Here is a 26,489-nt window from a genome sequence, read left to right as displayed (position 1 = left end):
CATCCTGACGTAAAATAATCACGCACAAACAACAAGCCTACATAGCAAGACTAAATAGCCCCTCCCCCCCACTAAACAACTAATACAAAACAGGTGCGTGCCTAACCTAGACCTAACCAACAGAAAGTGAAACAGAGGATCGGTGGCAGCTAGTAGGCCGGCGACGACGACCGCCGAGCGCCGCCCGGGTGAGGAGGGGTGCCACCTTCCGTCGATGTCGTGACAAATGCCGACAGATAATTTGTTCGTTTCACATGGTGGGATCGTTTTGTTTTGAAAAAATGTATTAGATGAGAAATTATGGTGTAAAAAATAAAGGCTCTATCAGAAAAACCTGATCTACAGGGAAAAAAGGGAATTTGATCCCCTGCTGATTTTGTATGTTTGCCCACTGACAAATCAATGATCAGTCTATCATTTTAATGGTAAGTTTATTTGAACAGTGAGAGACAGAATAACAACAAAAAAATCCAGAAAAACGCATGTCAAAAATGTTATAAAATGATTTGCATTTTAATGAGGGAAATAAGTATTTGACCCCTCCGCAAAACATGACTTAGTACTTGGTGGCAAAACCCTTGTTGGCAATCACAGAGGTCAGACGTTTCTTGTAGTTGGCCACCAGGTTTGCACACATCTCAGGAGGGATTTTGTCCCACTCCTCTTTGCAGATCTTCTCCAAGTCATTAAGGTTTCGAGGCTGACGTTTGGCAACTCAAACCTTCGCTCCCTCCACAGATTTTCTATGGGATTAAGGTCTGGAGACTGACTAGGCCACTCCAGGACCTTAATGTGCTTCTTCTTGAGCTACCTTTGTTGCCTTGGCCGTGTGTTTTGGGTCATTGTCATGCTGGAATACCCATCCACGACCCATTTTCAATGCCCTGGCTGAGGGAAAGAGGTTCTCACCCAAGATTTGACGGTACATGGCCCCGTCCATCGTCCCTTTGATTCGGTGAAGTTGTCCTGTCCCCTTTGCAGAAAAACACCCCCAAAGCATAATGTTTCCACCTCCATGTTTGAGGGTGGGGATGGTGTTCTTGGGGTCATAGGCTGCATTCCTCCTCCTCCAAACACAGCGAGTTGAGTTGATGCCAAAGAGCTCCATTTTGGTCTCATCTGACCACAACACCTTCACCCAGTTGTCCTCTGAATCATTCAGATGTTCATTGGCAAACTTCAGACGGACATGTATATGTGCTTTCTTAAGCAGGGGGACCTTGCGGGCGTTGCAGGATTTCAGTCCTTCACGGCGTAGTGTGTTACCAATTGTTTTCTTGGTGACTATGGTCCCAGCTGCCTTGAGAAGATCCTCCCGTATAGTTCTGGGCTGATTCCTCACCGTTCTCATGATCATTGCAACTCCACAAGGTGAGATCTTGCATGGAGCCCCAGGCCGAGGGAGATTGGCAGTTCTTTTGTGTTTCTTCCATTTGCGAATAATCGCACCAACTGTTGTCACCTTCTCACCAAGCTGCTTGGCGATGGTCTTGTAGCCCATTCCAGCCTTGTGTAGGTCTACAATCTTGTCCCTGACATCCTTGGAGAGCTCTGGTCTTGGCCATGGTGGGGAGTTTGGAATCTGATTGATTGATTGCTTCTGTGGACAGGTGTCTTTTATATAGGTAACAAACTGAGATTAGGAGCACTCCCTTTAAGAGTGTGCTCCTAATCTCAGCTCGTTACCTGTATAAAAGACACCTGGGAGCCAGAAATCTTTCTGATTGAGAGGGGGTCAAATACTTATTTCCGTCATTAAAATGCAAATCAATTTCTAACATTTTTGACTTGCGTTTTCCTGGATTTTTTGTTGTTATTCTGTCTCTCACTGTTCAAATAAACCTACCATTAAAAGTATAGACTGATCATTTCTTTGTCAGTGGGCAAATGTACAAAATCAGCAGGGGATCAAATACTTTTTTCCCTCACTGTAGTAAAGGGGGGAAAAAGTCAAGTGCGAGTGTTAGTTCACGAAAGGCATTCACGAAACACACACACACACACACACACACACACACACACACACACACACACACACACACACACACACATACACACACACCAGTAGCGGTCAGTGCTGTTTAAGATGAGGGAGGATGACAAAAAATGCTTTGAGCATGGCCTTATTTCTATTACAGCATATTGGATGACTGTCTTTCATATTCCATTCACCCAGGTCAATGTATTATCGATAGGTTTAGGCAACCACATGATACTCTAATTTTCCCTATACCCATCATGAGGTTGCTACAACCTAGCCTATGAATGAAAGTTTACAAGAACGCTCACAGGTCAAAATAATTTTTAGTTATCAAGGTGAAAGTGTGAGTGACACATTCAATACTGCCTTGCACACTCTTGCTTGAATCTAGCTGATGTAGGGTATAATCATTAGTCCAACAGTTGCAAATGTGAGTTTCTATTAGACAAATTCAGGTATTTTTATCCACATTTAGTTCTGTTTGCTTGCGTTTAAGAAACTTTTTTTCTACAGAATTGGTGGAATGAATACACCCTTGATCACATGCAAACAGTTCACTTTCATAGCAGCCACATAAAAACAGCATGATCACTTTGCTCATTGTATATGTAATTGCTTCTTGCAAGTATCTACTCGCTCTCATCCTCTCACCTTTTCCCTTCGCTTGTGGACTTCAGTGCACAACACATCACCTGTCTGTGACCAGGCAAAAAACCTTTCCAAGCCAAACCTTCATATCATGACGATAACCGCTACACACAGCCTACATTGCGGTTTCGTCATAGTCAACATAGCTACTAGAACTAACACTGTTAGTAAACCCACTACAATCATGCAGTACAGTGTACTGTCAGAAAGCAGTTTAGCAGTTACACCGGAGGGTCCGGTGGCAATAAATTAATAAAACCAAAAGGCAACGTGACCCTAATGAGCTACCTTCCAGTGCCTGCATTGTAACATTGGCTGAAATAGTACTCACACATAACTATTTCATGTTTCTAAATGATTTCTTTATTCAGACGAAGGGTACTGCTATGGGATCCCCCATGGCTCCTAACTATGCTAATTTGTATGTGGGTTACATGGAGAAACAATCCATTCTCAACCCTCTCAAAAATGTTTTCTTGCCTAACATCATTATTTGGAAACGGTATATTGACGATATTTTTGTTCTATGGAGGGGTGATGCAGAACTGCTCCAGGCGTTTTATGCTTTTCTTAACTCCTGTTCTGAACATTTGAGATTTACTATGCAATCTGATACACGTCAAATCAGTTTTCTTGATCTTCTGATCTTGTGTGAAGATAATGTTTTATACACTGATCTTTCAGGAAACCTACTGATAGTAAGTTTGTTGAGGGCTGATAGTTGTCACCCACTTCCCTTGAAAAATAGTTTGCCCTACAGCCAATTCTGTCGAATCAAAAGAATTTGTATTAAACAATCAGATTTCGACAGAAATATGGCTGAGACTCAGGATAAATTCAAGGAGAGGGGGTACAACAATGATCAGATTAATATTGCCATTGAGAAAATTCAAAACAAAACGAGACATGACCTTTTTCAAGGTCAGTCTCGCAAAAAGACGCATTCTTGCGTTCTCACTACCCGCTATTCAAAGTGCTCTGAACAAATTAAAGGAATCGTTCACAAACATTGGCACATTCTGAAATATGATGATAGTCTCGTTAATGTGTTTTCTGATCTTCCCCTGGTCGTATTCTCGCGGGGAAGAAATCTCAGAGACCAATTGGTACACTCTGATTTACCACCCCAAGATATTCCTGAACAACGTCTATTTGCGCCCATACTGGATGGAAATTACAAGTGTAATGGCTGTGCTCAATGCAATGGCACTTATAAATGTAGATCCTTCAAACACCCCCAAACAGGGAAATCTATCCCAATTAAAGGTGTTATTACGTGTTCCACTAAGGCAGTTATTTATCTTATAACTTGTCCTTGTGGTAAAAATTATGTGGGTAAAACAAAGCGTGAATTAAAAGTACGTATCTCAGAGCATCGTAGCACCATTAGGTGCAAAAACTTAACTTACCCAGTTGCGGCCCACTTTTTGGAAGCAAACCATCCGATTTCGTCTCTGCGTTATATTGGCATCGAACATGTCACCCTCCCGAGGAGAGGGGGTGACCTTGATAATTTATTGTTAAAACGAGAGGCTGCCTGGGTCTTTAATTTAAAGACCCTTGCTCCCTTCGGTCTCAACATAGACTTTGATCTGAAGCCATTCTTGTGATAATTGTGATTTTGCCATTGTAATTGTTTGTTAGATACATTTTAGACTACAAATGCTATGATCGTATGCTATCCATTTGTTTGTCTTTTTGTATGTTCTTTGTATGCCATTTTTTAAAATATTTGAGTTAACCAATGATATTAGGCCATACTTGGCCATGATTACAAACACCTGTGTCTCTTGACACTATATAAATGACTCATCTCGCAGTGTTTGTGATGATACCCTGATGAAGACAGCTTCGCTGTCGAAACGTTGGTTATTAAATTTTTGCATCTGAGCTCTTAGAGTGTGCGGCTTTCCTTTATTTTCTAAAACCAAAAGGTTACCTTGATTTGGAAGAGATCCAGTGTTGGATAGCCATAGCTAGTTAGCTAAATTAGCATCCCTCTCTGTTTGACCCGGGTGTTTGAGTAGGCTTAACTAGCTAGCGCATTCACTAGCTAAGTGAAAGTGAAAGTTAAAAAAAATATACAACCAAATATAGCTATCTCTCTGTCTCTCTCTCTCTCTCTCTCTCTCACTTCTCCTTAATTTTGGAATAAATTAACTATTGTCTTTCTCTCTCTTTTAGTCAACTACTCACCATATTTTATACACTGCAGTGCTAGCTAGCTGAAGCTTATGCTTTCCGTACTAAAATCATTCTCTGATCTTTCGATTGGGTGGACAACATGTCAGTTCATGCTGCAAGAGCTCTGATAGGTTGGAGGACGTCCTCCGAAAGTTGTCGTAATTACTTTGTAAGTCTATGGAAGGGGGGTGCGAACCATGAGCCTCCTAGGTTTTGTATTGAAGTCAATGTACCCAGAGGAGGACAGAAGGTAGCTGTCCTCTGGCTACACCATGGTGCTACCCTACAGAGTGCTGCTGAAGCTACTGTAGACCTTCATTGCAAAGCATTGTGTTTTAATCAAACATTTGGTAACGTGAATATTTTTTGTATAGTTTTATCTAAAAATGATAACTTTTTTAATTCACTGAGGAGGATGGTCCTCCCCTTCCACAACTGAGGAGCCTCCACTGACACACACACACACACACACACACACACACACACACACACACACACACACACACACACACACACACACACACACACACACACCTTTTCATGCCCTATCCAAGCCAACTATGTAATCTAGTGAACCACTGCGGCTAGGTATCCCTATGGAGCAACTAAATTTGAGTAACAAAGTCAACATTATAATTTCAGAGCCCTATCCATTTTCATTAACTCAATCTTCCATAAGTGTCGCATCCCAAATGGTACCCTATTTCCTTTATAGTGCACTAATGTTCACCAGGGCCCATTGGACTCAAAATAATGCACTAAATAAGGCATAAGATACCATTTGGGACACAAGCCAATCTTCCATTATATGTCCCAAACTCCCTTAGCCCCTGCAACAACATCACTCATTTACAGGCTCCAGGGTAGATGGCCATTACATAGCCTTGATTGAAGCACAATGCATTAAAATTACATTATCCTTCATAATTTTAAGCAAATATATCAAACAACAGCTTTCCACTGCAGTGTTAAGAACAGGAAAGTCCAGAGGGAGTGATGTCATGGGTTCAGCAGTGGACCTCACATGGGGATGTTTGTTGGTTAATTTCCAAGCACATCAGGCAATCATTCCCACAGCTATAATTATTTTATTAAGAATGAATCCCAATTAAAACAATTTTCCACACTCAACCCAGTGTTACAGTGTTTCACTACTAGGAATGTAAAGTATGCCTATGCAGGAAATATATCATAGGCTCTGACTGAACCATTGTCTCACTTAGATGAAGGTCAGATATTATAATTTTTAAATAAAAAAGTGAAGTCAAGAATAAAGAAATTCATTGTAAACAAGAAACGGACAAATGGGAAGAACATTGATAAAAAGCCAGGCAAAGGACCACCTACCTTGTGTCACACAAGGTGGCTCTCGCTACACATCGTAAGTGCTGAACTAAAATATAATTTTTTCACATTACCTAAGAATTAAACAGAACGGTATTGGTCATAAAGTAGATCGAGTAGCAGTAATTGGCTATCAGAGGGCGTATCAATCTTTCAGAAGGTTGATCGATCTATTAAAATTGAGAATAGCGCGGTGGGAGGGTGTTAATTTGGTTTAGTAGGAAGACTACCGCCACATTGTTCCCAGCTAGCACATAACGTTCTGAGAACCATATATTTCTTAGAGCTTGGTGAGAGCGTGGTTGTCCTATGGTTATTTTGCATCAGTGGAAGCTGATGGGAGGGACTACAGGAGCATGGGCTTATTGTAATTGCTGGAATGGAATTAATGGATTGTTTTACTCTGTTCCATTTCTTGCAGCCTGTCCTCTTATAGCTCCTCCACACCAGCAGCCACTATTTTGCATACAACCTTCCTACAGCATTCCGGGAATGGTGCAGGATAGTTGCTTGGCTTTGGAACATTCTCAGCACATTTAAGGAACTTTAAATATTTTCTTGGTATTTCATTACTTTAACATAACATTTCCTAAAAGTTCAAACATGGATACATGTATTTAACATTTGGTAATGATCTAGGAATGTTTTACAACTGGTTTGACATTAGGAATGGTCTCAAATTGCTCCAAGAACGTTAAGAAACAACGTTCTTCTGTGGGAATTTCAGTACTTTAGCAAAACGTTTCCTACAGGTTTCCTCATGGTTCTATATAAAGTCATGTCCTCAACCTGTTCTGAGAAAATTAAGAAAGGTTTCCATAAAAACCACAAGAACATTTTTGTAACGTTCAAAGAATATTCTATGAATGTTATTTAAAAACAAATACATTCTGTTCTCAGTATGAACAAAACTCTCGCTGTCATCTATCTTGTTAAGTGTGTTCAGGTATGTTGGCCGCGCCCACTAATTTGCCACACCTGAGTGCATGTTTCCTCTGAAATGGGGTCTGTTTGAATAGACTAATCTTACATGGCATGCTAGCTCCATCCTGGTGGAGCAGTGGACTAATTCCATGGCTACAAAACAGAAGATTATAGGTTTGAATCTCTCAGATACCGTGTCAAAATAAATGTGTTTGGCATTATTAATGCCTAAGGAAATGAAATTACATGTGTTCTATCTGTGCTTGAAGTTAAAAAGAGTTAACTCAAAATAAACTAGCAGTGTTATTCACCTTCCAAATAGCTTATAATTTCCGTTCTCAAACCTCCCAGGAAAATGTTCAAGGAACCACCCTGTATCCTAAAAATAAACATTCCCAGAACAGGTGAATTTTTCACTTCTGTTCCCAGAACATTTAAAAAAAAGTTAAGTTAAAAGAAATATTCAGTTTTACCAGTCAGGAAACATATGGCTTCGTTCCCACAAACAATGTAAGACCAAAAACATACGTTCCCACAACTTCTAAGGATCCAAATCTGCTAGCTGGGTAACCACATACGAAACGGTCTTTGCTGTCACCACTCCGTGAAGTTGCCTAGTCCACCTAGATCAAGGGGGAACGCGGAGCCAGAATTTCGCAATCGCTGCCAGTCCAGTCTAGTCTATGCTCGTTCGGAGGAGACAGAGCCCAGGTACAGACAGAAAAAATTATCAAACAGACACTGAAGCCGAATGTGGATTGCTGCTGTAGGCTACTAAATGCATACATGACATACAGCGGATATTAAAGGTGAGATTGAGATTATATTGTTGTCGTACATATTGTAATGTATGGTAGGCAATATTGATTCTGTAAACAATATAAACTTATTTATCGGATATGTTACAAATGTTGCAATGCGCAGGCTATCAACATTAGGCTAGGTGAGACAATGTTAGGAATAAATATCATATGCTCTGTCTCGAGGCTGCAGCGCTCTGTTGGCTTGGTGCGTTGTCCTTTCTCCGATAATAATGTTAAAGGAAATGTTAACCATCAGACCGATTGCAAAATAAAACATTGATTGCTCTCTGATGGACAGACATCTTTATTTTTTTCCACAAATAATTTAGCCTAGATGTCAAACTTTACGTTTTTTGGCGTAGATTTCAATTTTGTTTGCTAATACATTTATAATGCAATGCATTGATAGGTGAGGTCAAAATGAAACTAAATCAATCGTTTTTTTAGAACGCTAACAACTAATTCGAATGTTCTACCCTGTTCATAATTTGATGTAGTAATTGTGTTATGCAGTTGATTTACAGTCTTTTTGTAGTTGCTTGTATGCTATTTGACTTCAGAGCCCACTCCGCTCTATATCCTCATTTCGCAGACAGAGAGAAAAGAGAAAGAATGTTGTCCCTTGCAATGTGTAGGCCTAAGTGTTTCTAACTTTTATCTAGTCTTTGGAGGGCAAAGAGCGTACACTCCTTTCTTTACACACACAGACACACTAAAGTGCGAGGGTCAGCTGTTTGTTCACCCGAACCCACCCGCAATTGCTAATAACCCATCAGCAACTGCCTGACTAGGCCTATACAGTGCATTCGAAAGGTATTCAGACCCCTTGACTTCCACATTTTATGTTACAGCCTTCTTCTAAAATGTATTAAATTGTTTTTTTCTCTCTCATCAATCTACACACAATACCCATAATACCAAAGAAATTAAGAAATAAAAACTGAAAATAAACATTTACATAAGTATTCCGACCCTTTACTCAGTACTTCTTGAAGCACTGTTGGGAGCGATTACAGCCTTGAGTCTTCTTGAGTATGACCCTACAAGCTTGGCACACTTGTATTTGGGGAGTTTCTCCCATTCTTCTCTGCAGATCCTCTCAAGTTCTGTCAGGTTGGATGGGGAACGTCGCTGCACAGCTGTGTTCAGGTCTCTCCAGAAATGTTAGATAAGGGTCAAGTCTGGGCTCTGGTTGGGCTACTCAAGGACTTTCAGAGACTTGTTGGCCATGTGCTTAGGGTCATTGTCCTGTTGGAAGGTGAACCTTCACCCCAGTCTGAGGTCCTGAGCGCTCAGGAGCAGGTTTTCATCAAGGAACTCTCTGTACTTTGCTCTGATCATCTTTCCCCTGATCCTAACTAGTCTCCCAGTCCCTGCCACTGAAAAACATCCCCACAGCATGATACTGCCACCACCATAGGGATGGTACCAGGTTTCCTCCAGATGTGACGCTTGGCATTCAGGCTAAAGAGTTAAATCTTGGTTTCATCAGACCCGAGAATCTTGTTTATTATGGTCTGAGAGTCCTTTAGGTGCCTTTTGGCAAACTCCAAGCGGGCTGTCATGTGCCTTTTACTGAGGAGTGGCTTCCGTCTGGCCACTCAACTACAAAGGCCTGATTGGTGGAGTGCTGCAGAGATGGTTGTCCTTCTGGAAGGTTCTCCCATCTCCACAGAGGAACTCTGGAGCTCTGTCAGAGTGACCATTGGGTTTTTGGTCCCCTCCCTGACAAAGGCCCTTCTCCCCCGATTGCTCAGTTTGGCCGGGTGGACAGCTCTAGGAAGAGTCTTGGTGGTTCCAAACTGCTTCCATTTAATAATTATGGAGGCCACTGTGTTCTTGGGGACCTTCAATGCTGCAGAACATTGTTAGTACCCTACATTTTTAATACCCTCGACGCAAGCCTGTCTCCGAGCTCTACGGACAATTCCTTTGACCTCATGCTTTGGTTTTTGCTTTGACATGCACTGTCAACTGTTAGACCTTATATATACATGTGGGTGCCTTTCCAAATCATGTCCAATCAATTGCATTTAACACAGATGGACTCCAATGAAGTTGTAGAAACATCTCAAGGACGATCAATGGAAATGGGTACCTGCGCCCAATTTCGAGTCTCATAGAAAAGTGTTTGAATACTTATATAAATATGGTATTTCTGTGTTTTTTTATTTTTAATAAATGTGCTAAAATGTCTGAAAACCTGTTTTTGATTTGTTATTATGGGGTATTGTGTGTAGATTGATTATATATTTTTTTTGTTAATACATTTTAGAATAATGCTGCATCGAAACAAAATGTGGAAAAAGTCAAGGGGTCTGAATACTTTCCGAATGCACTGTATGTGATAAAGTGAAAATCTGAGGATTTTCCCTAATTTATATGTTTCTGCTTATAATCTCTGACATTTTTTGAGGCTATTTGTTAGCCAACTTGTCTATAATTAGATACATGCAGCTTCTCTTCTGTCATTATATGTTGCCATAGAAAACTAAATTAACTCTTGTTCACCAGAATAATGTCATAAATGATAGAATTAATGCTTCAATTTAGTTGACATCAGTTAAGTTCTCTGTGGTCTCTGCTTATTTCGGGGAGCAAAGACGTTTATGGACTGGGGAAAAAATACAATAGGTTGTAGACCTACAGTCAGTGTCCACATTTCAATTTCCATTTAACCCATCTGAACAGTAGGCTACAGTTCACGTGACATGCCATAGGCCTATTTGAAGTCCTGTCTTGTGACTGTCGAATTTGCATAACGCATCACAATCATCACACATAACATACACTCTTAGAGTTGGTATTACATTTTTTAACACATCCTTGTGTCTAGCTTTGGACGGCATGTGTTACTTTAAACACAATAACATTTCAGTCATTTAGTCACTGTGATTTGTGTACATTTTGTGTACATTTTTCCACACATTTTGTGTCAATTCCTGCAAATAATGTGTTAAAAGCTGAAAAACATACAACACACCCTAGATGTTATATTATTGACCAATCGAATTGTGGATCCGAAGTCATCATGTATCTATGCTGTGGCCTCACACCCTGGCATTCACACATCTTGAAAAGTGAAGTGACAACTGAAAACCTGCAGTGAGCCTCAGCCAGCAGAAGGAATATGAAACATGAAACAAGGTAAATGTACTCTTTATCTGAATAAGGTGTACATTTGAGGCTAATGCAGAGCGGACACGGCAACATTTTAGCCTTGATTTATAAAAATATAATGTGTCTCAGACGCGTTTTCAAGAAGTTAGGACATTTAAGCAAATTTCTACCATAACCGTTATCATTATCATATTTCCCAGCATGTTCTACTGCAGGTTGATTTAGAAAAAATGTTTTTATATCTGTGTTTTTGCATGTACATTGTTTGAGGCATTAATCTTATGCTACACTAAGATAAATAAAATACATTTTTCTAAACTAATCCAATCAGTTAGTTTTTGCGTTTGTTACTGGAATCGTTCTTCCAGTCTAAATGGAATGCGTAGTCTCTACCCAATGTTCCTAACCCTGGCAGTCATTCTGAATGCAGGTTGCAGGGGAATAAAAATCCCAACTGTTGGCTGGATTCCAATAGGAATTATACATCACTTTGCATAATGTGACTTGCAGGCAGGTTTGCAAAAATCTGGTAATGTTCCCAAAATTCCCAGGATATTTAGATATCCCAGTTGAAAGCTTCATGGAAACTGGAGGGAATATGCAGGAAACCTGGACTCCTTCAACCACATTTTCCAGGAAAGATACTAGAGTTTTCCAATGCTACTTGCAGACCAGATGTAGCCTGTAGAACCAATAGTTTCAGGCCACTGTATAGGATAATTTAGTTTTTAAAGTAAGGCCATACAAGATTTGAATGAAACCACTCACCTAGAAACTTAATTGGTGATAACCACAGGCCTGAAGAGAAGCAAATTCAATAACCATATCTGTATCACTAACAAATACAGTCATGGGTGGTAATACTACAATTCCCTCGAAAAGGCAAGGCACACTGGGAAATTATTTTGGAGATGTGGCTTAGTGAGGGCTTGGCTTTTAGTTATCGCTCCTTGGCCACCTGTGAGTAGAAGTGTTGTACCAGTTTAACTGGTCTATGGTAGAAGTTTATTCAATTGGAGGTGTGGCTTAGTGGTGGCGTGGCTTTCAGTTAGATATTTTTGGCCACCTGTCAGTGGAAGTGTTTTACCATTTTACCTGGTGTATGATAGATTTTTTATGTTTACCTCTGACAAGGAATAAATGGCAACCTTACCGAGTCTGTTCTCCTGTATCTCATCTATAAAATTGTCTGAGTTAATTTCCCTGGACTGCATATCTAACTGGCACTAAAATGTTTGAAGTCTTTCATGAAGGATATTTTGCATGTACAGAATGTAAGATTTTGTATATGGAGCACTCACTGCGTTAAATTTACAGAATGTTAAAGTGGATTACAACACACTATGTGTAAAAAAACAACACATTTTTTAACACATCCGTGTGTTTTGTTAGGGATGACATATTGTATTACTTTAACATTGTGTTGAAAAATTTACAAAAATCATGTGTTAAATGTGCCAAAATGATGATTGTGTTAAAATAACACAACATGTATTTTTTAATACATCTGTTCTTAGAGTGTAGATCCACGATGACTTCGGATCAGCAATATGATTGGTCAATAATCTAACACATCTTGAGTGAGTTGTATGGTTGTCAGCTTTTAACATTAATTGCAGGAATTAATTCACAATGTACACATCATGTTCGGTCAACATGTCCTCCCTAACTAGACACGCGGATGTGTTAAAAAATTTATATTCTCTAAGAGTGTAGGCACTGCTATCACCATCCTCATCCCTTGTCTTTATTTTCAACTCTCCATTTCGCAGCTTTTGTCTTATTGAATTAAACTTCGACATTGTCCTCTTTGCCTCAGTGGCTCATCAGTAACTTTTTCTACCGGTTTCCAAAAGCATTTGGTGATTGGTGTATAGGCTATTTGCCGTTTGTAAAGTTAGGCCCTAAAGTTTAGGCTTACACACTAATGGCAGATAAATTATGAGAGAAAAAAAAATATATGCAGCCTATAGATATAAATTGCACAAGAATGATACATTTGTAGATTTCTTTTTTGTATTGTTTTCTCTCGCACATCACCAACACACACATTTGTTTTGTTATCCTTATGGAGGCCAAAACATTTATTCCCATAAAAAATCCTATTTACCCTAACCTTTAACCTAACCTTAACTCCAAACCCCTAATGCTAGTTGTAACCACTTATTTAGGACCTCTGATACCCGCAAGGATAGTAAAACCACACCCGCACACACAGTTTTTATTTTCCTATAATTTATTGATATGCATACTGAGTGATATGTGCATTTTGAGATAAAAGATGCTTTAACATATTATATTGTAAATATCAGGAATACTGTGGTTTGGGATTGGTAGTATTCTAGCCTTCTGTAGGCCTATTTGGGCAGCCTTGAGCTTGGCTTTCATGGCTTTTAGTCTGAACTGCTTTGAAAAAGATAATACTGAATAATTGAAAGCCTGTTTAAGCTAGAGATATCTGTATTTTTGTATGGACTCAATCCACCCCATCCGCCTATGTCGGCCTTCCACATCTGCGGTGGAAAGTGGCAGAGCTACAGGGCTGTTTGTCAGACCAGGAGACACCCTGAAAATCTGTCTTTTCACGAAAACGTCTGTAGCGTCCAAAATAATATGACCCCTCTATGGCAAGATGAGACTCTCACGAACACGATGGTGTTCTCCGTTTTGTTCTACGACTTGTCTGAAGGTAACTCAGTACAGGTTAAAATGTCTCCTAGATATAGGACAGACACTTCAAAACCTTATTCCTTATTATGTGTTTCTGCCATTTATGAACGTGCTATTCAATGTGTTTCTATATTTCATCAAATCATTTTGAAATAATTTTTTTGATACCTACAGGGGTCCTAAAATAGAGGTTAAACAGTAAAGGATACTCCTACAAACTGTATATAAGAACCATGGAGGGAATTGACTTGTAAGCATAATCCGAAGTGACAAGGACAGCAGAACAAGAGGTGGTTTTAAAAACCAGATGTCTTGGAGACCCAGACATGGCAGAGAGAGGCCACATTTTTATGGAGAATTTCAGTTTCAACATTTATTTAGCCCCATCCCTCGGCTGTTTATCAAAACAAGGGGTGTGATGACCATTTTGTTGTATTTCCAATCGCAGATTTCCCCTCTAAAGATCCACTCCAGTTAGGTATTAGGTGAAGATACAATATAATGTTTCTTTAAGTCTCTCCCTTTCATTTAAACCACAGTTTTCTGTGAATGATCACCCAGTAGCTTGGTTAAGCTTCAACAAATTTAGCTACAGTTGTGTTTACGTTGTGTTTTATTTCATCTGATTTGTCAATGTTCTACTATTTTAAGTAAGGTTTTGTGCTGCTTTCGGAGAATGATTCTGGGGATAGCAACAAAGTAAATACCGCCTTGATGTTGAGAGAGGAAGAGAAAATAAGAAGAGAGACAGAGGACGAGAGAGGAGAGCTTTTGACAGATCTGAGGCTTTGAAAATTGTCATTTGGAGTTTAATGCTCTATGGCAGGTTATTTTGGGGAGGTTTTCTACCTGCTTTTAAGGTGAGTGGGAGAGACATTTGAAATCAGTCTGAAAGCTGTGATTGTGGCGTCAGAAAAGGTTAAAGCTTTCCTCTAGATGTGACTGAAGCTGCATCCACCTGACAGGTGTTTGATGATCCAGTTTGGGAGGTGTCGCTGAAAATGCAAAGATGTGGAATTTTAGTTCATTTTAGTTTCTTTAGGTAAACATGAATAGGTATGCATCTTTCTTAACTGTGTTCGCAAGTTTTTTCCAATAAAACATTTAAAGGCTGTGAGACAAGTATGATGCTGGTCTGTATTTGTGTATGTTCACAAAAGTGGACATGGCAATTTGGTCAATATTTTTGCCTAGTGGCCTTTCTAAAGACAAGATGCAGCTATACGTTTTGTGTGAAAACATGACAATACATAGTAGCTGAGGCAGTGGGAGTACCTTTTTGTATTTTTCTCCACTTTAAATGGATCAGTGATTGACACCCACACTAATTGAATCAATGGGTTGGAAGGAGGAAATTTGACAATTATAGAATACTAACTACATATGGGTTTCAAAATTAATATGCCTCTGTTGATTTTACAGTTGGATAATCTTATGAATAAATAGAGAAAGATTCAATGCCGGGAGTTATTACAATCATACATTCTTCTACATTAACACCCTTCAGGTGTGTGTTTGTCTAAGATCTCCTGGGATCCATCCATCCTCACTTTCTCTCCTCCTCCTCCTCTTGCTTCTCCTCTCCTGTCTTCAATACAACACTTTCACCTCTCTTTCTCTCTTTCTCATCACCCACCTCTCGCTCGCTCTCTCTCCCCTCTCTCGCTCTCTTTCTCTTTGTTACGTTTTACAAAACTACTCCTCCACCTCTGCTGTCCCCCTAATTAATTTCTACTTTCCAAAGATGGCTTTCTCAGGTGCTCTCTTTCCTCCTCTCTTCATCCCCTCCCCCCTCTATTAATTTGCATCCTGGCTCTAGGCTCCATGTGGCTGGCTGCCCAAGTGTTTCTCCTGGAGTCAGCTGGCTAATTGGGTCCCATCTGTTGGGAGAGAGAGAGGTCTGTGCCGAATCCAGGCTAATTTGTGTCCGGATTTTTACCATATTGACTGAGTTCTGCTGGGCCAATGGCACCATGTTCACTATTTCAGTGGTCTTAGACTCACAGAAACACCTAATTGTTTTTTTTTGTAGTTGCTCATGGACTCTGTGCCATAGACTGACTGGGCAGAAATGTTCCAAATAATGCTCCTTCCATCTCCCATTCTGTACGCTAATATTTTGAAGGTGTAACGACGAGTTGTCTTGGTAACCTGAACCTTCAGCTTGAAATGCCTCCACCCACAGCATGGAATTGTATTTTTTCCAGTATCATAGCTGGGTAAGATGTTGTCAAGAGGGCGGTCATGTGTGTTTGTGAGGCAGAAGACGCAAGATTAATCCCAATAGTGTACTTGTGATTGAGGAAGCTATACTGTTAAACAAGCAAAATGATCCACATTACATAAGGACTAGGCTGAAGTGCATACAGATAAAGGCTTCATCACAGCTGTGTTGTTGCTATGTTATTGTTCCTGTTCTGTTCTGACCAAGTAAAAACCAAACAAACAGTACTTCCTCCCACATGCTCTCTGCACTGCCTTTAATCTCACACTGATTGCATCAAGCCTCAGCAGCTCAGAAGCAGGATGCAAACTACCCGCAGTACTGAGGAAGTGGTAAGGTCTTAAGCTTGGTGATGATCTGCAGTTGGCATGCTAGCACCCTTAAAAACAAGAACTTAAAGAGGAACCCAAAAGACACATAACACAAAGGTGCCTGTTCACACGAGCATGAGAGAAATGCCTGTCTCTTTTAACCAAAGAGTTAAAACTTCTAACAGGTAAAATAGAGGGGATAGCCTGTGTCCCAAAGGGCCCTGGTCAAAAGTAGTGGACTATAAAGTGAATAGGGTGACATTTGGGATGCAAAATAAAGTTGGTGCTACAGGCTACCTACCTACGGATATTATATTGGTAGTTCACCCAGTGCAGAGGCAGTCTATTGGATCTTGGCCACTGTGCACAACTTATCACACTGCATCTTTTGAATGTTCAATAAGACCATATGCTGTGTTTGGCTTTCATATATGTTCTGTTCTTATTAATGCATATTATGACTCCCTCGGGTTCTCTTGTAAAATCAAACAAATGCAACCTGTTTGAAAATGTGTTTGTACCAGTCATCTGTGAATCTGCAAGATAGATAGTTTGTGTGTTTGTTTTTTTTCATGCTATAATTATATTTAGCCTGGGTTACTATAGACCGTTACCATTCTAAATGTTGGAGTAGATACATAAACCCTGTCACTTTATCTTCCACATCATGCTGACCCATCTCTCTCTCTATCTCTTTCTCTCACTCTCCCTCTTTTCTTTCTCTCTCCCCCTCCCTCTCTCTTTCTCTCTGTACCTGATGACTTTGTGATTCATCATGGTTCTCATATCCTTCCCCTCTGTGAGAGCTGTTTGTAATAAATGTGTTTCATGCATATATATAAAAAAAATCTGACAATTGATGGGGTGCCAACAGTGACCTTCTATAATGATGGAACGTCTTTGTATCTTCCATCTGAAAAATTAGTGAAATGTATTTTGCAGAGGTAGGGTGAACAGGCGGAATGAAACAGGTTGTAAGATATTTGGCCCTGTTATGTCACATCTCCTTTCTCAGCACAAAAATAATAAAGAGAGAAGTGAAGATTTCAATGGTGATGTTGAGATGGAGAGAGTGAGGGAGAACTTTCAAAGTAAGAGACTACAAGGTTACCCGCCCAGTTTTGAGAATCGAGACACAAATTGAAGCTGAATGGTCCAGGGGACTGTACTTGCGTCATTTAATGTTTTCCTTCATGTACTTTTTGGAACTTATTTGAATTTAGGTGATATTGAGGAATTTAGGCACATTTTTAGAAGTGATAGTCCAAGTCCACAACCTGTTAGTGAGCAGATATTGGTGTGTATGTGTTTGATTCTTTGAGTCTCTCCCCGGCATTCATTTTGTTTTCCCGCCCTATCTAAAATGAGCTTTCCATGCATACAAACACACAGGCATATTGATACACCAGTTGCGTCCCAAATGGCACTTTATTCCCTATATAGTGCACTACTTTTAACCAGATCCCGGGCTCTAGTCACATACACCAGATAAGTGCAGTGAAATGTGTTGTTTATCAGGGTCAGCCATAGTAGTATGGCACCCTTGGAACAAATTAGGGTAAAGTGCCTGGCTCAAGGGTACATTGACAGATTTTTTTTCAAACCAGCAACACTTCAGTTACTAGCATTTTAGATGCATTTACCCACTGACTTGGCCATCTATCCTTAATGACAGTTTTTAATGCATTTCCGAGGCCTTCCTTGATCTCCAGTATTTAAATGCTGTTTTTCTTTCATTCACCTACTAGTTTTACTGTATTGGCTTCAAATTAGATCACTCACCATCTTCCAGGTGTTCTTGTTTTAGACGACATCTCTTCCTGTTGATAAATTATGTTATTTCTAGCTTCCTGGATGTATTCTAAATTGGGGCTGTTTGAAATGGCACCGTATTCCCTACATGGTGCACTACTTTTGTCTGGAGCCCTATGTGAACCCAATGGGACCTGATCAAAAGTAGTGCACTACATTGGGAATATGGTGCAATTTGGGACGTAGACAGTGTCTAATGGCGATGGTGAATGCATCCATTTTTGTCAGATGAAAGTGATTTACTATGCTTCAAACCAGCCATTAAAGTTACACAATGCAGAAATTGCTCTGCCATTTCCTGGTTGCTAAAACGCTAATAGTTTGCCTAATTTCAGTTTATGTGACAAAATAAGCTAGTATAGTGTAGAGAATCATTGTACCATCTAATCCGCTGTGAAATATTTTCCATTACCAAAAATATTGTTGTTTCAGCTGTTTGAAGCTGGTGTAAAAACCGAAGGTAAAAGATGGAAAAACAAAACTTGAGAACGTGAAGCATAGAAATAGTGCACATAGAACAGATCTACCAATTCTTAGACTTGCTTTCAAGTAGATCTATAACTCACATTTCTAGGAGAATTTGTTCAAGTCTCCCAAGTCTCTTGCCACTTTAAGACAACGAGAGAAGGTAGAGGTAGCATCGGCAGGGGTGGCAGTGATTATTTTAGCATTTGGTGGCAGTGATTATTTTAGCATTTAGCTGCAGCTAACCCATCACAACGTTGAAAGGTGAAAGAACGCATAACCACACTCACGGTTGTTTTCATAGAAAAGTTGTCGCACACAGCACAGCATGGCTTCACAGCACACGTGGTCTTCTGTTACATTTTGGTTTGTATTGAACAGACCTTGTTGTTTTCAGAGTGTGTACGACCCCCCCAGAATCAAGAGATCATCTTTGACCTTGAGGGATTGCTGATGAGTGCGTAGTTGGCCAGTGTGTCTGAGAAAATGCGGTGGCAGTTGTGGCTGGTGAATGAATGCAATGGTTTGATAGCGTTCCACTAATTTTACTTCAGCCACTACTAGGGGCCATCTTCCCCTCACCAGCCTCTATTGGGTGTTTGGTAGATTAATGGTGATCTCAAACAGAGTGTGTAGAGGGTACAGAGGTGAACAGTGTGTGGTGATCTCAGTGGTTCCCTGGAGCTCTCCAGGCTCTTTCAGGGGTGACTTATTTTCCTCCTTCATCAGACAGGTCAGTCAGTCTGGCCACCGACATGTCTCATCGTTCTTACCAATACGAAACGCCTCATGATGGTGTTTCCTGCTTGTTTTAACACATACTCAGAAAAGTCCAGACAACTCTCAGGACAGACAGTGGTAGAAATAATTTTTACATTTTAGTCATTTAGCAGACACTCTTATCCAGAGCATACATTTCATGCATTTTTTTTTTTTGTACTGGCCCCCCGTGGGAATCGAACCCACAACCCTGGTGTTGCACACTCCATGCTGGCGTTGCAAACACCATACTCTACCAACTGAGCCACAGGGAATCAACGCTGTCTTGTCATCCCCATCTGTATTTGGGCCATATGGGAAAATCTGTGTGTACCATCATGCCAACTCATTGTCACTTATTTTCATGCCAAACAATGGAGTTGGCAAGAGAACAAACATATCTGGGACCAGGTTAGGAAACCAGTATAAAGGACTCAAAATGGAAGGACTTTAGCTTTGATTGGGTTGCTCTAATGATCATCATTATTACCTTGAAGGAAGAGGCTTTTATTTTTTGTGTGGGAAACATTATTTATCAAACGATCCAGAAATGATTGATGGATGGAGTGTGTGATGTAAGGAGGACAGTTAACATACAACGGTTGGAGAAACAGACCTTGAAGCTAGTACATAGCTGTCAATGAGGAATTTGTCATATGATAATTGAATGTTCATGTTGACTGGAAAATATTTCACTTCTGAAGAGTCGCTGTTGATTACAGTATATGCCAAAGAGAAACTGTAAAGTAAGAAGAGATATTTGAAGCCCAGAGAGAGAGAGAGAGAGAGAGAGAGATGAGCGAGAGAAATGAGAAAGACAGAGAGGGTGATAAATGCCTGTCAGGGTAAGATTGATGGTTACAGTGTAATATCTCTAGAGCATCAAACTATAGAATGATGTTGTGACAGACAAGAGAGATATGACCCCTCAGAGAGTATCCTTTACTGCTTCCCAAATGGCACCCTAATTCCATTATAGGTCACTATTTTTTACCAGGACTCATAGGGCTCTGGTCAAAACTAGTGCACTATAAAGGTAATAGGAGGGCATTTGGCACTCATGCAGTGTCGTTTACTAGGTACAGTCATTAATGTGACACTGCACATGTCGACCCATGACCTTTTTATTGACCAGATGATGAACTGCAGCCAATAGACTCATCAACCGTAGTTCACAATGGCTTATTTTTTTCACCCTTGCTCTCTCTCCTTCTCTCTTTCTCTCTTTCTAGTGCACTACGTAGGGAGTAGGGTGCCATTTTGGATGCAGACTCAGTCTGCCTGACAGGCACTCACTCTCACATCACATCAAATCAAATGTTATTTGTCACTTGCTTCGTAGCAGGGGTGTGTTTGAGACCACCTAAACCAAGACCGATTCAAGACCAAGACAGGAACATATCGAGTCCGAGTCAAGACCGAGACCGGGATGGGGGACAAGGGGTACGAGACAGGGTCAAGACCGAGACCAGAAAAATGCAAGTCCAATTCAAGACATGATTGTAATTTTGTCAAATCACCACCATTATAAAAACTGTCCAGTATTTCTGTCTTCACATTTCAGGACAACTTACAGAAATACAGATAAAATTCATGCTAAGGTAAAAATAGAGCACAGAGTGGAACAATGGGCCTTCTACACCTTCAGAGAAGGGCTAAGGATTTATAGAAATTATGATTATATTATTATTTTATTTAAAATTATGTTCTGATTTAATCTCTTCAGTTTTTGTTGAAAAGGAAAGGGTTAACACAAAAGATTAAAAAAAGTAACCAATCAGGATTTTTCATTGCTGGTCTCAGGAGAGATAAATCTGGCAAGCAAAGTCAGCCATTGGCTAGGCCATCAGAAGCCAGATAAAGGCATCTGCCATTCAACTGTATTAGGGCAACATTTTTGGAGTGACAGTGGAATCGACCAATCACATTTTGACTTAATGAGTGGGACCATTTTAACAAAATTCTGCCTTCTTGAAGGCCAACAGGTCACTGCGCAAGAGCGAGCCGTAGTTTTCCCATGGTCTAACTAGCTAGCTTTTGTTGTCGGCTAGTTTGCAGTTTGAACCTTTACACCGGGGTTCCTCAAAAGCCTTTTTTGAGGGGTTACTCAAGGATCCTTTTCAATTGGAAAGGTTCTGCCGGTGTGGCAACCCAAAAGGTTATTCCAGGCACCTTTACTTCTAAGAGTGCACGGTAAGTTTAGCATATAGTCTCCTGGAGGTTAGGGGCCCTTCCAAAAATGCACACTATTCCCTATGAAGTGCTCTGCTTTTAACCAGAGCAAGTGCACTGCTTTTAACCAAAGAAAACAAATAGGAAATAGGGTGCCAGTTGGGATGTAAACGAAGTTATGCATGAAAGAGGGATTTATAAATTGGTATGTAAGTGGGGTCCTGTTTTGTTTCTCCCTCCTGCCCTCTGTTCGCTGGCCAGGTAGCTAGATATATTATTCTCCCTCTCTTTCCTCCCTCTGCCTGACTAGCCATAGGCATCTCATTTTACTTTCAGATTTGACTCGGGGAATGAATCTGAAAGTTATTTTCCCTACCGAAGAATTGTCTTGCTGTGGTGGTGGCATGGTTGAGCTGGAGTCAAACAGGGTAGGGTTTTCTGCTGGGTAGGACTGGCTGAGTCTGTGAGGCTGGAAACGAGGGGTGGGGTTAGGGGAGTTGTTAACAGGTTATTATCCCGAGAGGGAAGTGTGTGCCTGTGTGTGTGTGCATGCATGCATGTGTACATGTACAGTACAACTCAAATGTTTGGACATACCTTCTCATTCAAGGATTTTTCTTTATTTTTACTATTTTCTACATTGTAGAATAATTGTGAAGAAATCAACCATATGAAATAGCACATATGGAATCATGTAGTAACCCAAAAAGTGTTAAACAACTCAGAAAGATTTTAGATTATTCAAAGTAGCCACCCTTTGCCTTGAGGACAGCTTTGTACACCCTTGGCATTCTCTGTGTCCCAACTTTTGACTGGTACTGTATGTGAATTTGTCCCAATACTTTTGCTCCCCTAAAATGGGGGGATTATATACAAAAAGTGTTGTAATTTCTAAACGGTTAACCTGATATGGATGAAAATACCCTCATTAAAGCTGACAATCTGCTCTTAAACCTCATAGTCATTGTTTAATTTAAAATCCAAACTTTTGGAGTATAGAGTCAAAATAAATAAAAAAGCTTCATTGTCCCAATAATTACTGAGGGCACTGTATTTTGAGCACACAAAGGCTTCATAATTCATAAAGGATGTTAACTGACTGATAATATCTCAAAGAATAAAACATATAAGATATCCCAAGCCTGTGTTAACCTCAGACCTTATTTGCGGCATATACAGTGGGGGGAAAAAGTATTCGATCCCCTGCTGATTTTGTATGTTTGCCTACTGACAATGAAATGATCAGTCTATACTTTTAATGGTAGGTTTATTTGAACAGTGAGAGACAGAATAACAAAAAAATAGAGAAAAATGCATGTCAAAGATGTTATAAATTGATTTGCATTTTAATGAGGGAAATAAGTATTTGACCCCCTCTCAATCAGAAAGATTTCTGGCTCCCAGGTGTCTTTTATACAGGTAACGAGCTGAGATTAGGAGCACACTTTTAAAGGGAGTGCTCCTAACCGCAGCTTGTTACCTGTATAAAAGACACCTGTCCACAGATTCAATCAATCAATCAGATTCCAAACTCTCCACCATGGCCAAGACCAAAGAGCTCTCCAAGGATGTCAGGGACAAGATTGCAGACCTACACAAGGTTGGAATGGGCTACAAGACCATCGCCAAGGAGCTTGGTGAGAAGGTGACAACATTTGGTGCGATTATTCGCAAATGGAAGAAACACAAAAGAACTGTCAATATCCCTCGGCCTGGGGCTCCATGCAAGATCTCACCTCGTGAAGTTGCAATGATCATGAGAACGGTGAGGAATCAGCCCAGAACTACACGGGAGGATCTTGTCAATGATCTCAAGGCAGCTGGGACCATAGTCATCAAGAAAACAATTGGTAACACACCACGCCGTGAAGGACTGAAATCCTGCAGCGCCCGCAAGGTCCCCCTGCTCAAGAATACTTATACATGCCTGTCAGAAGTTTGCCAATGAACATCTGAATGACTCAGAGGACAGCTGGTGAAAGTGTTGTGGTCAGATGAGACCAAAATGGAGCTCTTTGGCATCAACTCAACTCGCCGTGTTTGGAGGAGGAGGAATGCTGCCTATGACCCCAAGAACACCACCGTCAAACATGGAGGTGGAAACATTATGCTTTGGGGGTGTTTTTATGCTAAGGGGACAGGACAACTTCACCACATCATTTGACGGGGCAATGTACTGTCAAATCTTGGGTGAGAACCTCCTTCCCTCAGCCAGGGCATTGAAAATGGGTCGTGGATGGGTATTCCAGCATGACAATGACCCAAAACACACGGCCAAGGCAACAAAGGAGTGGCTCAAGAAGAAGCACATTAAGGTCCTGGAGTGGCCTAGCATGTCTCCAGACCTTAATCCCATAGAAAATCTGTGGAGGGAGCTGAAGGTTCGAGTTGCCAAATGTCAGCCTCGAAACCTTAACCTGTTGGGGCTAGGGGGCAGTATTTGCACAGCCGGATAAAAAACATACCCGATTTAAACTGGTTACTACTCTTGCCCAGAAACAAGAATATGCATATAATTAGTAGATTTGGATAGAAAACACTCTACAGTTTCTAAAACTGTTTGAATGGTGTCTGTGAGTATAACAGAACTCATATGGCAGGCCAAAACCTGAGAAGATTCCATACAGGAAGTGCCCTGTCTGACAATTTGTTCTTCTTCTGTGGCATCTCTATCGAACATACAGCATCTCTGCTGTAACGTGACTTTTTCTAAGGCTTCCATTGGCTCTCAGAAGGCACCAGAAAGTGGAATGACGTCTCTCCTGTCTCTGGGCGAAAAACAGCAGGAGATTTTGTGAGTGGTCAGGCTGAGAACAGTGACACTGGAGATGCGCGTTCATGTGAATTCTCCATTTTTTTCTTTCAGCCTTTGAATGAATACAACGTCGCCCGGTTGGAATATTATCGCTATTTTACGAGAAAAATCGCATAAAAATGGATTTTTAACAGCGTTTGACATGCTTCGAAGTACGGTAATGGAATATTTAGAATTTTTTTTGTCACGAAATGCGCTCGCGCGTCACCCTTCGGATACTGACCTGAACGCACGAACAAAACGGAGCTATTTGAATATAACTATGGATTATTTGGAACCAAAACAACATTTGTTGTTGAAGTAGAAGTCCTGGGAGTGCATTCTGATGAAGAACAGCAAAGGTAATCCAATTTTTCTTATAGTAAATCTGAGTTTGGTCAAACTTGGGCCAAGTTTGGCGCTGTAAAGCCTTTTTGAAATCGGACAATGTGGTTAGATTAACAAGAGTCTTGTCTTTAAAATGGTGTAAAATAGTCACATGTTTGAGAAATTTAAGTTATAGCATTTTTGAGGTATTTGTATTTCGAGCCACCTTGTATTTGTATTTCGACGCAAACGTCCCACCTTGCCCAGGGAGGTTAATGACTTGGAGATGATCTGCAAAGAGGAGTGGGACAAAATCCCTCCTGAGATGTGTGCAAACCTGGTGGCCAACTACAAGAAACGTCTGACCTTTGTGATTGCCAACAAGTGTTTTGCCACCAAGTACTAAGTCATGTTTTGCAGAGGGGTCAAATACTTATTTCCCTCATTAAAATGCAAATCAATTTATAACATTTTTGACATGTGTTTTTCTGGCTTGTTTTGTTGTTATTCTGTCTCTCACTGTTCATATAAAGCTACCATTAAAATTATAGACTGATCATTTCTTCGGAAGTGGGCAAACCCCAGGGGATCAAATACTTTTTTCCCCCACTGTATCTCAAAACCCAATTATTTTCCCCATTTAATATCTCCAATAGGAATGGCCAACATAGGCAGGTAAACATGCCATAATTAATACAGCATGTACACAGCATGCATTGATTTCAAGAAATGTTGCATAATTTTTTAAGTTGTTGCGTCATATTTCTTTGCATACTTTCCGTTGAAGCTTGCTTAAAAATATTTACAAACGGAGTACGCATTCAAGAAGTGCCCTCTGTGCTCAGTTTTTCAGACTTTAATTCGGACTCATACTCCCTCCTGTGCTCCATCTTTTCTGTCTTCGGTGTACGATAGTATGCATTTTGAGAAACACCCAGTCACCTCCATCAACAAAACACATTTTGGAAGAATGGTGTCGAATACTTCGAATAAAGTTCCAGACACTTGTAGAATCTATGCCAAGCTGCATTGAAGCTGCTCTGGCAACTCATGGTGGCCCAACGCCCTATGAAGAGACAGGTTAGTGTTTTTCGTCACGAATCTTGTTCTGGAGGTAGCTCGGCATAGTGGTCACTCGCTTGCACAGATTTTAAACCTAACCCTAACCTAAACCACACTTCTAATCGTAATGCCTTATCCTAACCTTCAATTAAGACCAAAAAGTACATTTTTGTTTTCATGAATTCTACAATATAGCTAATTTTGACTTTGCAGCCAGCCTATCTAGCGGAAATCACTCAGTTCTGCCTCCAGAAACTTTGATTGTTTTTAGTTTTTTTGGGCAGTTACCTGTAGGTTGTTTATTTGTATGTAAGGCTTGTGAGCCATGTACACATGTATTTATAATGATTTGGACTGGAATCTAATACCTACCACAGTGTATTTTAGAGTTTTCCAGCACCATCATCAAAATACCAAATTATGAAATTTCTGCTGGAAGAATGATGTCCCATCCCTCCAATAGAATTCCAGACACATGTACAATGCCTTTGGAAAGTATTCAGACCACTTGACGTTTCCGTCATTTTGGTACGTTACAGCCTTATTCTAAAATGTAATAAAAATAAAGTTTCCCTCATCAATCTACACACAATATCCCATAACGACAAAGCAAAAACAGGTAAAAGAGTTAAGGAAATATAGCATTTACAGTTGACGTCGGAAGTTTACATACACTTAGGTTGGAGTCATTAAAACAACTGTTTACAGACATTATTTCACTTATAATTCACTGTATCACAATTCCAGTGGGTCAGAAGCTTACATACAATAAGAGCGACTGTGCCTTTAAACAGCTTGGAAAATTCCAGAAAATTATATCATGGCTTTAGAAGCTTCTGATAGGCTAATTGACATAATTTGAGTCAATTGGAGGTGTACCTGTGAGTGT

At 40.3% G+C, this 26,489-nt stretch overlaps 1 long non-coding RNA gene across 2 annotated transcripts in view; it reads left to right on the top strand.

Annotated features, from left to right (window-relative positions):
• Positions 1–7,677: 7,677 nt before the first annotated feature.
• The window catches only part of LOC145850372 (uncharacterized), a 103,947-nt gene continuing 85,135 nt past the window's right edge, over positions 7,678–26,489 (top strand). The window contains exons 1-2 of one of the 2 annotated variants that reach the window (XR_014381609.1): positions 7,678–7,890; positions 20,478–22,850. This is a non-coding gene — a long non-coding RNA (uncharacterized LOC145850372). Of the gene's footprint in view, positions 7,891–20,477; positions 22,851–26,489 lie in introns of those variants that run through there. The other variant, XR_014381608.1, reaches the window with a different exon arrangement.

This window comes from Salmo salar, chromosome 19, assembly GCF_965601325.2.
Source record: "Salmo salar chromosome 19, fSalSal1, whole genome shotgun sequence".
In the NCBI taxonomy this organism is placed as follows: Eukaryota; Metazoa; Chordata; class Actinopteri; order Salmoniformes; family Salmonidae; genus Salmo; species Salmo salar.
The sequence above is the reverse complement of the archived record's forward strand: the minus strand, read 5'-3'. Positions and strand labels throughout refer to the sequence as shown.